Raw genomic sequence first — 13,603 nt, forward strand, 5'->3', positions numbered from 1 at the left:
ACATGGGTGGGGGCCTGCAGGCAGGTGCCCCACAGTGCTGGGGGGTGGGGGTGGTGGGAGACGTGGGTGGGGGCCTGGTGGAGGCTGCCCCTGCACTGCTGGGGGGGTGGGGGTGGAGGGAGACATGGGTGGGGCCTGGTGGAGGCTGCCCCTGCACTGCTGGGGGGGTGGGGGTGGTGGGAGACATGGGTGGGGGCCTGGTGGAGGCTGCCCATGGTGACTGGGGGGGTGGGGGTGCTGGGAGACATGGGTGGGGGCCTGGTGGTGGGTGCCCCTGGTGGCTGGGGGGTGGGGGTGGTGGGAGACATGGGTGGGGGCCTGGTGGTGGGTGCCCCTGCACTGCTGGGGGGTGGGGGTGCTGGGGAACATGAGTTGGACATGGGTAGGGGCCTGCTGGCAGGTGCCCCACAGTGCTGGGGGTGGTGGGGAACATGAGTTGGACATGGGTGGGGGCCTGCTGGTAGGTGCCCAACCGTGCTGGGGGGTGGGGGTGGTGAGAGACATGGGTGGGGGCCTGGTGGTGGGTGCCCCTGCACTGCTGGGGGGTGGGGTGCTGGGGAACATGAGTTGGACATGGGTGGGGGCCTGCTGGCAGGTGCCCCACAGTGCTGGGGGGTGGGGGTGGTGGGGAACATGAGTTGGACATGGGTGGGGGCCTGCTGGCAGGTGCCCCACAGTGCTGGGGGGTGAGGGTGGTGGGAGACATGGGTGGGGGCCTGGTGGAGGCTGCCCCTGCACTGCTGGGGGGGTGGGGTGGTGGGAGACATGGGTGGGGGCCTGGTGGAGGCTGCCCCTGGGGGGTGGGGGGTGGGGGTGGTGGGAGACATGGGTGGGGGCCTGGTGGAGGCTGCCCCTGGTGGCTGGGGGGTGGGGGTGCTGGGAGACATGGGTGGGGGTCTGGTGGAGGCTGCCCCTGGTGACTGGGGGGGTGGGGGTGCTGGGAGACATGGGTGGGGGCCTGGTGGAGGCTGCCCCTGGGGGGTGGGGGGTGGGGGTGGTGGGAGACATGGGTGGGGGCCTGGTGGTGGGTGCCCCTGGTGGCTGGGGGGTGGGGGTGGTGGGAGACATAGGTGGGGGCCTGGTGGTGGGTGCCCCTGCACTGCTGGGGGGTGGGGGTGCTGGGGAACATGGTTTGGACATGGGTGGGGGCCTGCTGGAAGGTGCCCCACAGTGCTGGGGGGTGGGGGTGGTGGGGAACATGAGTTGGACATGGGTGGGGGCCTGCTGGCAGGTGCCCCACAGTGCTGGGGGGTGGGGGTGGTGGGAGACATGGGTGGGGGCCTGGTGGAGGCTGCCCCTGCACTGCTGGGGGGTGGGGGTGGTGGGAGACAATGGTTGGGGCCTGGTGGAGGCTGCCCCTGGGGGGTTGGGGGGTGGGGGTGCTGGGAGACATGAGTGGGGGCCTGGTGGAGGCTGCCCCTGGTGGCTGGGGGTGGGGGTGCTGGGAGACATGGGTGGGGGCCTGGTGGAGGCTGCCCCTGGTGACTAGGGGGGTGGGGGTGCTGGGAGACATGGGTGGGGGCCTGGTCTTGGGTGCCCCTGGTGGCTGGGGGGTGTGGGTGCTGGGAGACATGGGTGGGGGCCTGGTGGAGGCTGCCCCTGGTGGCTGGGGGGAGGGGGTGCTGGGAGACATGGTTGGGGGCCTGGTGGAGGCTGCCCCTGGTGACTGGGGGGGATGGGGGTGGTGGGAGACATGGGTGGGGGCCTGGTGGTGGGTGCCCCTGGTGGCTGGGGGGTGGGGGTGCTGGGAGACATGGGTGGGGCCTGGTGGTGGGTGCCCCTGCACTGCTGGGGGGGGTGGGGGTGGTGGGGAACATGAGTTCGACATGGGTGTGGGCCTGCTGGCAGGTGCCCCACAGTGCTGGGGGGTTGGGGTGGTGGGGAACATCCGTTGGACATGGGTGGGGGCCTGCTGGCAGGTGCCCCACAGTGCTGGGGGGTGGGGGTGGTGGGAGACATGAGTTGGACATGGGTGGGGGCCTGGTGGAGGCTGCCCCTGCACTGCTGGGGGGTGGGGGTGCTGGGAGACATGGGTGGGGGCCTGGTGGTGGGTGCCCCACAGTGCTTGGGGGGGTGGGGTGGTGGGAGACATGGGTGGGGGCCTGGTGGAGGCTGCCCCTGGTGGCTGGTCGGTGGTGGTGCTGGGAGACATGGGTGGGGGCCTGGTGGAGGCTACCCCTGGTGACTGGGGGCGTGGGGGTGGTGGGAGACATGGGTGGGGGCCTGGTGGAGGCTGCTCCTGGTGGCTGGGGGTGGGGGTGGTGGGAGACATGGGTGGGGGCCTGGTGGAGGCTGCCCCTGCACTGCTGGGGGGTGGGGGGTGGGAGACATGGGTGGGGGCATGCTGGCAGGTGCCCGACAGTGCTGGGGGGTGGGGGTGGTGGGGAACATGAGTTGGACATGGGTGGGGGCCTGCTGGCAGGTGCCCCACAGTGCTGGGGGGTGGGGGTGGTGGGAAACATGAGTTGGACATGGGTGGGTGCCTGCTGGCAGGTGCCCCACAGTGCTGGGGGGTGGGGGTGGTGGGGAACATGAGTTGGACATGGGTGGGGGCCTGCTGGCAGGTGCCCCACAGTGCTGGGGGGTGGGGGTGGTGAGGAACATGAGTTGGACATGGGTGGGGGCCTGCTGGCAGGTGCCCCACAGTGCTGGGGGGTGGGGGTGGTGGGAGACATGATTGGACATGGGTGGGGGCCTGGTGGAGGCTGCCCCTGCACTGCTGATGGGTGGGGGTGCTGGGAGACATGGGTGGGGGCCTGGTGGTGGGTGCCCCTGCACTGCTGGGGGGTGGGGGTGGTGGGAGACATGGGTGGGGGCCTGGTGGAGGGTGCCTCTGGTGACTGGGGGTGCAGGGGGACATGCCTTGGTGGGCAGTAGTGCTAGTTGACATGTGGGTTGGCTGGGGGTCATGGCCATGGTGGATGGTGTGCCTGCAGGACATGTGCAGGGTAGGCCCCTGTGGTGTGAGCCACCTGCAGGGGCCGTGGAGGGTGTAGAGGGAACACCTGGGAGGACCCACACCTGCAATTCACGTGTGGTGCTCCCCGCGCACCCCTGTAATACACGTACCCTGATGGAATCACGTGTGGAACTTCCCGCGCACCCCTGAAATGCGCGTACCCTGCTCGCACGGGCCCAATCGCGTGTGGAACTTCCCGCGCACCCCTGGAATACACGTACCCTGCTGATGTCACGTGTGAAACTTCCCCCGCACCACGGAATACACGTACCCTGATGAGATCGCGTGTGGAACTTCCCGCGCACCCCTGAAATACACGTGCCATGCTGATGTCGCGTGTGAAACTTTCCCCGCACCCCAAAATACACGTACCATGATGAAATCGTGTGTGGAATTTCCTGCGCACCCCTGAAATACACGTACCGTGCTGAAATCGCGTGTGGCACTTCCCGCGCACCCCTGAGATACGCGTACCCCCAATCGCGTGTGGAAATTCACGCGCACCCCTGAAATACACGTACCCTGCTGAAATCGCATGTGGCACTTCCCGCGCACCCCTGAAATACGCGTACCCTGCTCGCACGGGCCCAATCGCGTGTGGAAATTCCCGTGCACCCCTGAAATACACGTACCCTGCTGAAATCGCGTGTGGCACTTCCCACGCACCCCTGAGATACGCGTACCCTGCGGAAATCGCGTGTGGAACTTCCCGCGCACCCCTGTAATACGCGTACCCTGCTCGCACGGGGCCAATCGCGTGAGGTACTTCCCGCGCACCCCAGTGATACACGTAGCCCGCTTGCCGTGCTGGTACAGGGTTAGCGCAGCCCTTTGCGCTGGATTGGGTATATTGATGGCTTTTCCCTGCGCTTAACTGGCGCTGCTGCAGGGTCGCTGCGCCACTGTGCACCACGGCTGGTTTTGGTGGCTGGAATCCATGAATACGCTGTGCGCGGAAATGGATTTTAGCGCACGCGGCTGGCGCAGGGATTCGCACGCGCACACTGTGCGCCAGCCGCGTGCGCCACTTGTGCGCTGAATTCTATGAATTACCCCCATAATATTTTTTTTTTATTATATACAGATATAAAATTTAGGAAAGAGAGGAGGGAGCAGAAACTGACACAAACACAGGGGAATTGGGGGTTTTGAGAGGATGGGTGGGAGGGGATGAAGGTATGGAAGTCTCATCATTACGTTTTTCTTGGTGTTGAGGGTTTGGAGATAGTTGACTGGGACATGGAGAGGAGGAACAGGTACATGTGGGACAATGACATTTAATTTTTTCTTTTATGTGGTCCTCCACAAAATGTTTCAAAAGATTGAAATTTTCCATGAGCATGTCCATTTTTTGTTCCATTCTCGGCAGAGTATTTTCTAATGTCTCTTTTGGTGAATTATTTTCAATGTTTGTATGGTCTGTTAAAAAAAAATATATGTTAACTGCACATAAAGTAATAATTATTAATTTGGTTATATAGAGTGTCTACCATTAGTATCAATGTCTTAAGACATTTCCTCATGTGGGAAATTTTCCTCAAGCCATTCCAAAGTACTGGACATTTCTGTGTAAAAATATCTATATATATATATATTACTTTCAGTGTACCTAATACAGAAAGTTTAGAAATATATAAGAAAAATGAAGTTTACTTACTAGTTTCTGGTAAGTTGTGTTCTTATGGTTCTGTAGGTCTGCTGTTCCTCCTAGTTGTGCAGTTTTTTTGAGGTCATTATGTTGGAAACATATCTTTTTTGTTTTGGTATATTCCATTTTAGTACATATGGTATTTAAATGAATGGTTTATGTGTTACATATATAGGTTCCACTTCTTATTTATTATTACATATATTGTGTTTATGTGCTGCTTTTTGAACTTGTGCAGTGTTTATATGGCATGATAGAACAATTTAAGATACCCCCTGAGTTTTGGGTAGTGTTGATGGTGTCCGCATCCATCCGCGGACATAGGCGCAGTCCGCGGACATCAAACTCACTAGCTGGGGGTTCAGTATGTTGCATGTTACATGTATATAAAGTAAGGGGATCCTAGTAAACATCTATCAAATTCACACTATGAATATGTATATTCAGTAAAACAATATTTGATAAAGGGAGGTTATGGTTAAGTTGCGCTATTAAAAACCTATAAAATTCAGTAAAAAAACTTTGTTAAAGGGACATTATGATTAAGTTACGCTACTAAAAACCTATGAAATTCAGTAAAACAACTTTGTTAAAAGGACGTTATGGTTCAAAGTAAAACCGAAAAACCCTTGAAATTCCCTAGTTATGGTAAACTAAGCAACCATAACTCGCGTCACCACCGTGCATTGCTAAGACTAACACCCAGGACATCAAAGATGACATCACGGAGGAGCGCAAAACGCGTCGTTCAGGACACTGCTCTGGCGTCCTGCTATGCCTTGTTGTGTGTTTTTTGCCTTTCATATATTTTTTGATGCCACCTATTAAAACTCGCCTTGATTTGGTTTTGAGTTTGTGTTATTTTTTTATGGGACCTGCCGACCTCGCCTGGAGTGCGGTTTTCTTCCTCCGTGTCTTTGTGATATATATATCACTAACTTTAATTTGCACTAGCCCTGATGATGATCCCAGCTTTGCTCAAGCGATTGACGCATGTTGCTTACATGTTTGCACTAGCCCTGATGATGATCCCAGCTTTGCTCAAGCGATTGACGCATGTTGCTTACATATTACACTTTCAGTAAAAATTGATTAAGTGAGTCGATGTCAGAAATATTAGTGACTACAAAAACACTGGTACTTAAACAAACCTTTCATGTATAATTATTATTTTGGTGATGTAATGAAGTTGGTTTTATGCAAATCATTGTTATGTACCCTTTTGTTTTATCAAGTACAGTAATTGTTATTTCAAATAAAATCATTGCTATGGTGATGGTTTGAACTACGTTTGTGAAACTATTGTACTTGCTGTGTTGTTTATGTGATTTCACCCACATTATCTGTATATATTGTATATGAATTAACTTTGTTCAATTGTTCTATTACAATTATAAACTATCGTGTCATGAATATGGCATGTTTGTGGAAGGTTATATCATTAGAATTTATAATCATGCAAAATCATGCAAAAAACTATGTTTTTCTATGCGTTTTATTGATTTTTTTTTCATGTTTTTCATTTTTTGTATTTATTGTTATTTATTTATTTAAAAACCTTTTTAGATGGATAGATGTATCTATTACGTGGGTAAGGTGCAGTTATAACATCCCCTTCATCCAAACAACTAACACACTCAGGGTAAAGGTTTCTTTGTGTTTCTGTGTCATAAACCCTGTGTCATAAACCTTTCAGACCATGTCTACAGGTTGGACTTTATAATAAGTGCAAAAACAGAACTTAGCTCCCATAGGTTGGGTCATATTTGTGACTGTCTGATCTATGTGTTTCTTTCCTTTTACATTTTCAGTCATTAGTTCAACTCAGGTACTGTTGGATTATTATCAACACTGCCCTTCAATACAAATGAGTGGCATCACTTAGCACCGGGAAAAAAAATCATTTTTGCTAATTTTCTCGCATTTACTTTCAAGTCAAGGATCAACATAAAGTCAGTAAATCTATAATACATTTCAGTAATGGATGCATTGTTAAGGCAGTTAACTCTCAGTGGCATAGAAGAGAATTGGCAATGTCACCTTATTAATAAAAGTAACATTAAAGTTTAGATTCTCAAAGAATTAATATAGGCCATTTGTGTACAAATTAAATATTAATGGAGCCAGCACACATCCCTGCCTGTCTCTTTTCAAATTGCCCTCTTTGGAATATCTCACCACCACGCAATTTTAAACATTTTAAGTCCACAGGCTCGAAAGTAAATCATTTTGAATTCCCTACTGGTTCAAACCGACCACCTTTTGGACATATTAACCAAATCAAATGTCGAACTGAGGTCCAATAATGCTGCATGAAGTAGTGCATTCTTAAACAAAACAAATGTTGCTGTAATTAAATTGAAATTCAGATGTTGGTGTTCGGTTCTTAAGTCTGCTTTAGAACCGTATTGCTTAGGAGCTAAAGTACCTGCATTTGAAACCCAGTTCTCCAACGTATTTATTATGATTTGCCCAAACAACTTCAGGGATGAGTCCAACAAAGATATTGGATGATCATTTCCTGGCGGAATTATTTCTCCTTTCCTATATATTGGCACTATATTTTCCATATAACACAAGGCAAATGTGGTTTGCAGTTAATAACAAAAATTGAAACCATTGGTGGCTTCATCATACAAAGTCTTCTCTCCATCAATTAGGGATCTTTACAGTCCTTATGCATCCCGATTTAAAGGTGGAATGACAAGCCTTTCTTATTCACACCTGCCATAGTTAATACAGTGATTAGAATCTATTCCTACACAAACACATGGAACTGGGGAGTTTTAAGGGTGAACCTGCTTCCTGGAGAATAGTGAGAGAATTAGGCGCTACTTACCCCACATTAAAAAAGAGCCAAAATGACTCAGCATAAACCTTTAAAATAATTGCATCCAATTCAATACCTCAAGGGTATCCAACTGCATCTAAGCCCAAGCTATGAACCAATAGTTTGCCACAGATAGTATCCAACATTTTAGATTAGATTTAGCCCAAAAATCAGAGAACCATATTTTTGAGAAAATATTTTTCTCTGAAGCCAATACATTTAAAGGATTTAGAAAAATATGAGGATAATTCTTGTGTTTTAGTAATTGTATTTGAAGGGCTCTTTCACCTTTTATGAATCAAACAATCTATGTCAATTTGTGGGTCTGCAGAGTATATCGTGTCAGTATCTGAAATAGTCATTCTGACTGTATTCATTTGACACACTATGGTTAACTTCATCTGCATTGAACTTTAGGAGACCACATTTAATTCCTTGATTTTTTTTTAATCAAAGGATTTATAGTTCCCGGTTGTACTTGATTGTGCGTTTGAATTGTTGCCTTGGGAAAGTATTGCGCCATTTCCATAAAAATAATCATTAGACAAATAAACATCTTCCATAGATAGATGTCATAACATCCTATTGACAGTTTGAAATACTAATGAATGCTCCCAATTGTAATGATCTCAATAATGAGTGCCAAAAACTAACTGTAGTGCATACCTTCCCCAGTCCCTGAGGTACACTGTGAAATACTACTGTACTGGGAGGCTCTTATGAATGGTGACGTCCAACTCTGTATGTTACAACGTAGCTATCCCCTAATCCTGCCCTGCCAGCATCAATGAAACGGGTATAGGTATGTTGCCTCACTGTCTAGTTGAGCTACAGCATTGTGCAATCACGCTAACCAGAATACATTGCATTTATTGTCCTTATAGGCCATTGGTTTGACAAAGTGACTGTGGTGTGTTGTACTCATTCTTAATTCTTCTTGCAAAGGCAGCTCTTTTTCATTCATTCATCCATTCAAAAATGTTTGTGTGGTAGCTCCAAGGGTTAAGCACTCCCTGCTGAGATCTTGGTATGATTTTCAGGTCCTACTTTATAAATCCTGCAAGGCTGATTTTGTTGACCTTGCCCAGATGATAGGCTAAGTACCACTTTCAGTTGGGAAATGAAAAATGTACATAGAAATGCTGTATGTGAAGCACTATAACAATAGCAAATGTGTATAAACCACTTCACTATGCTGATTTCCAACGCCTCAGACTCTCAGATTGGTGAGGAGAGGTCGCCTCTGCAGAATTGCCTTATTCAGATCTCAGCAGGGATGACTCCGGCGCCTTTCCATTTTTGCAATTGTAGTGTTATGTTATGTTCTGTTACTATACTTTTGCGTTGGGATGAACTACCACTGTGGTACATTCATGGTGTCTGCTCAGCCTCCAAGAGCTTTCTTAAATGGTCATTGAGATCTGAAGCTCATGCTGGCTCTCTTACTTCATTTGCTGTGCGGAGTACAATAATCATGGCCCTCGATAAATTGCAGCCACACTGCCCCTGCAGCCCTTTTTTAGGATTTTCCCACAGAATCAAAGTACAGGTGGAGGTTTTGGGCATGCAAATATTCATTATGTTAATCTGGGAGACCTGCAGTCCAATAAGAAAACATTGAAACATGTTATGAATTATAAGAAACAAAACATAATTTTAGAAGAATTCTACCTATTCCTTAGAATATATTGGTTGTGCTTGATCAGTCAAGTGCCCAGAGGATTCAGACGGTCATCAGGGACAATACAATTCCCTTACTGTTCACCCTACATATGAGTGCATGCTTCTATTCTGTATTGTCCGTGGGTTTTTACTTGTAGTGGTAGGTTGTTAGTATGATTTTATTATTGTTTATGTTTGGAGTAGAGACTGTAGTTGTATAGCACCGTCCGTGCTTGGGCATTACTTTACTTCTTCTTCTAACCATGGAAGCTTTTGCTCTTGATCCACATCTCAGGGTGGTATCGCCTGGCTCAGCTCATGCTAGCAACAACGCGGCTAAGTAGTTATACTATCTTTGTTAACTTGTTTAACCTGTGTGGCTGAGACGCCCCACGCCAAGTTGTGGCCCAGGTTTGGCCATAGCATATTAAAGCGTCTGGCCCCAGCACCACTTCTTGCAGTTTGCTTCACGCACTGTTAAACATACAGTTTTGTTGCGAATAACATATATTACAGGGCATTGTAGTGCACAGTGTCACTCCTTGGGTGTGCGTTTCCCACTTAGTTCAGTGATTCGTTTGTAAGAAAAAAGGTGCCAAGGCCCAAGTACTGTCTAGCATGCCTGTGACACGCCGATCTGGATACCACCCATGTCTGCTCCATACAGTGTCAACATATTTGGGGTTAAAGCTGCAACTCCCACCAGTTCATTGAAGGCGATGAAAGATCTGACTCTGGCAGTGGCAACATAACGTATTAGTTGTGGCTCGAAAAAACAAATGCTTAAGTGTTTCTTTAAAACACATCATTGTTAACATGTTGCTCTAATTCTATCCGCGGCAAGTGGAACATGTTGATCATTTAACCACAGACAAAAGAGCAAACATGCTTTCCTTCCATGGGGATTTGATGGACAAATGCAGGCAAAATAAATTCTGAACTCATGTAATTTCCTGTCAAACATTGCAGTACGGTCTTCTTGTATAGGTTGTCACCCAAGACAGGCTCTCCACTTCGACATTGGCATTTTTACTGACCTTGTCCCTGTGTTGGGGCTGCTCACTGGTGACAGCCCTGCTGCCAACCCACTCTGATGTGGCACTGATGCTTGTTATTAAGGTAGAGAGGTTGCACCAATGTGATGCAGGCTGAGCGGAGCCGTGTGCAGGCATGGCTAGCATGAGTGACCAGCATTGTCACCGTCCCACTCATTGTTATTCACGAAATGGATGATTAGTCATGACCTGCCAACCTAGGCCACACTTATGTTGCGGGTTGTGTTACAACAAACTATAATAAAATAATAAAGTTGCCAAAATACCACAACTTAAAAAAACTGGGCTCAGAAATAAGTGCCAAGGCTCAGAAATAAGGTCTGGGGCTGAGCCCAGGCAAATACCCGCACAAATTAAGCACTGCTGTAGTTGTAAGCCTCACACTAAAAACAACATGAAATATATCGATGTGAGTCTAATACCTGACAGAATAATCACAGAAAAGGGTTTATTGTAAGCAAGCGACTTGCTTTTGTTATTAGCATTCTTCCTGAGACATTGGAGCTCATTTTGGGGGCTCTGCGCACCTTCATATAGCAGCGATTATCCGCTGGCGTTCCTGGCCATCTGCGGCATATGTCTTCATACCTGTGCCCTAGTATAAGCAACCGTAGTGTGTTCCTTCGGAACAGACTCTGCCAGTGTGCAGGATCTGGACACATCCCTCGATTCACGAGTTGCATTGCTTTTGGCAGGAGTCCCGCGATTTTATGAGATTTCTGAAATTCCAAAGTCGAGACCCGATCACCTCCGTTATGGACCCTCCCTCTGGCTATTTACTTTGGTCGAAAAAAATGCCAGCGCGAGATAGATGTCTGAACGATTCACGAAAATGCACGTGCAAAAATGCAGCTCTTGTTCAGACCTAAGGCTGTGCAGGTCTCTTGCAGGTATTCCTGCAATGCTGCCCCGCCACTTCAAAGGGAGTGATTGCCCGGGACATTACAAGTGAAACTGACTGCTGATCAAACTTGTAATTGCGGGGATTTGTGAAGGTGGTGCAGGTCAGGCGGGACAGGAGGGATCTGTAAACACAATCATTGAGGTTACAATAAAGGCATTTTCTTTCTGTACTGTAAAAATATACCTGTGCCAGTGAGTCATTGCATTGACTGGGCACCGACCTCTGTGATGTGCAGTAAAATCCTTTTTTCAAATACTACACATTCTTAGCTCTACTACACCTTAAGATAATAATGTACCCAAAGGTGTGTGTTTCTGATGCTTCTCTCTTTCCCATGTCTCCCCTCCATTCTATTCCCACACCCTGAACTCAACACTAATTTCCCATTTCCTTCTTCCCTTGTGTCTGGAGTGACTTTGTCAAAATCAAAAATAAATACCTTCAAACAAAAACGTGTTTCTTTGTGCTATTGTAAAGGCATCCTTCTGTGAAAAATCCAGATCCAGTTTCCCTAGTCCAATCGTCGCCAGTGTCCTGCATGCCGTGTGCTGCGCCGCCCACTGCATACCCGGTCCACATTGTGTGCAGCACTGCCCGAAAGATAGTAAAACGCTGTAAGAAAGCAGAAGGAGGCCCTGCCTGCCTGCACTGTGATCAAAGACGTTCATTACACTTTCACACGTGCGATCCTTCTGCAGCGTTTTCCATCTGATTAATGAGGCATCTGTTTAAAGGAAGAAAAAAAAACCCTAAAAACTACACAAATTGTACTGCACACTGCCAAAGGGCGGACTGAATGACACAATGCAAAGCAATTAACTGGCATAACTTCATGAATGGCGACAGAAAAGCAAATGGAGTGCACGCCTGGGTTGGCTGCTAGAGTGAGTAAAGGCCTCGCATCTTTCTGCGTAGAATATGCGAGCGGGAGAATGGGAGGCAGGCCGCAGCTCTTTGCTGTGATGTGTATCTGAGCAGCCCCAGGATATCTCATGGCCCCCGCTGCCCCACGGCTGCTTCATGGGGATCGCTGTTAGGGCAGTTGCACCCTCTACTGACCTTTTTATTATTATTAATATTATAATGATGGTATTTATTCAGCTCGGATTATCTTTGGGAAGCAATGGAGAGCTTTACAATCATAGGTGGAAGAACAAAGTGAGGGAAGCAGAGAACAAGGAGCCAGAAGCTAACAGGGGAACACGAGGGGGGCAACAAACAGCAATGGAGGAGACTGTGGGGACCAGATCACTGAGTCTCAGGTAGGGTGTGGAGTGCAAGGTCCGAGGACCTAGGTGTTAGGGAGGAGCAATTCCTTGAAGAGGAAGGTATTGAGCTCTTTGCTGAACTGTAGAAGCGATGGGGCAAGTCTGACGTTGATGGGGAGTATGAGATCCAGGGAGGGCTGAAGATGCGCGGCTGCCATTTCAAAATGATGTCTGGGATCCGCCCTAACTTCAAAGGGGAAACATCGCCCCCCTATATCAATACTAATTGGTGCACTTATGTATCCTCCTGGGCACTTAACTGATCACGCACAATCATTATATAATGAGGAATAGGTAGAATTCTTGGACAATTATTTTTTGTTTCTTATAATTCATGACATGTTTCAGTTTTTTCTTTCTGGATTGCAACTCCTAATTTAACCTAATGACACAGACTTGGCTTTCTTAGTGGATATTTGCATGCATGCCCAAAACCTCCACTTCTGCCTTGATTCTGTGGCAAAATCCCAGAAAGGGAAGCAGGGGCAGTGAGGCCAGCAGATTATCGAGGGCCATGTTTATTCTTCTACACACCGAAAATGAAGTAAGACAGCCAGCTGGAGCTGGAGATCAAAATGACAGCAGGCACTATGAACCTACCACAGTGGTAATTCAGCACAATACTAACGCATAGTAACAGAACTTAACATAACACTGTAATTGCAAAAGTTGAAAGGCCCTGTCGCCACCACTGCTGAAATCTGAATAAGGCAATTTTGCAGAGGGAGTCTCTCATCACCAATCTGGGAGTCTGATGCATTGGAAATCAGCATAGTGAAGCGATTTATGCAAATGTGATATTTATATAGTGCTTCACATATAACTTTTGTATATACATTGTCCATTTCCCAACTGAATGTGGTACTTAGCCTATCATCCGGGCAAGGTCAATAAAATGAGTTAGCCTTGTCAGGATGTATGAAGTGGGATCTGAACATCATACACAGATCTCAGCAGGGAGTGCTTAATTCTGACAGCTCAGCGGCAACACTTTTGTTTTGGAAGCAAGACAATTCAGCTTTAGAAAGCAATCTCTGGTATTTAGTGCGTCATAAAAGAACACTTATAATTATAATTAACCCTTTCAGCTACCGTACAAGCTTTTCTGAATGAATGAATGAATCAATGAATGAATGAAAGTGAGGTGCCTTTGCAACAACAATTAAGAACGATTACAACAAAGCACAGCCACTTTGTCAAACCAATGTACTGTGTGCAATACATTCTGGTTGGCATGATTGCACAATGCTATAGTTCAACTAGACAGTGAGGCAACA

This window comes from Ambystoma mexicanum, chromosome 6p, assembly GCF_040938575.1.
Source record: "Ambystoma mexicanum isolate Mex_15411 chromosome 6p, UKY_AmexF1_1, whole genome shotgun sequence".
NCBI classification, from domain to species: Eukaryota; Metazoa; Chordata; class Amphibia; order Caudata; family Ambystomatidae; genus Ambystoma; species Ambystoma mexicanum.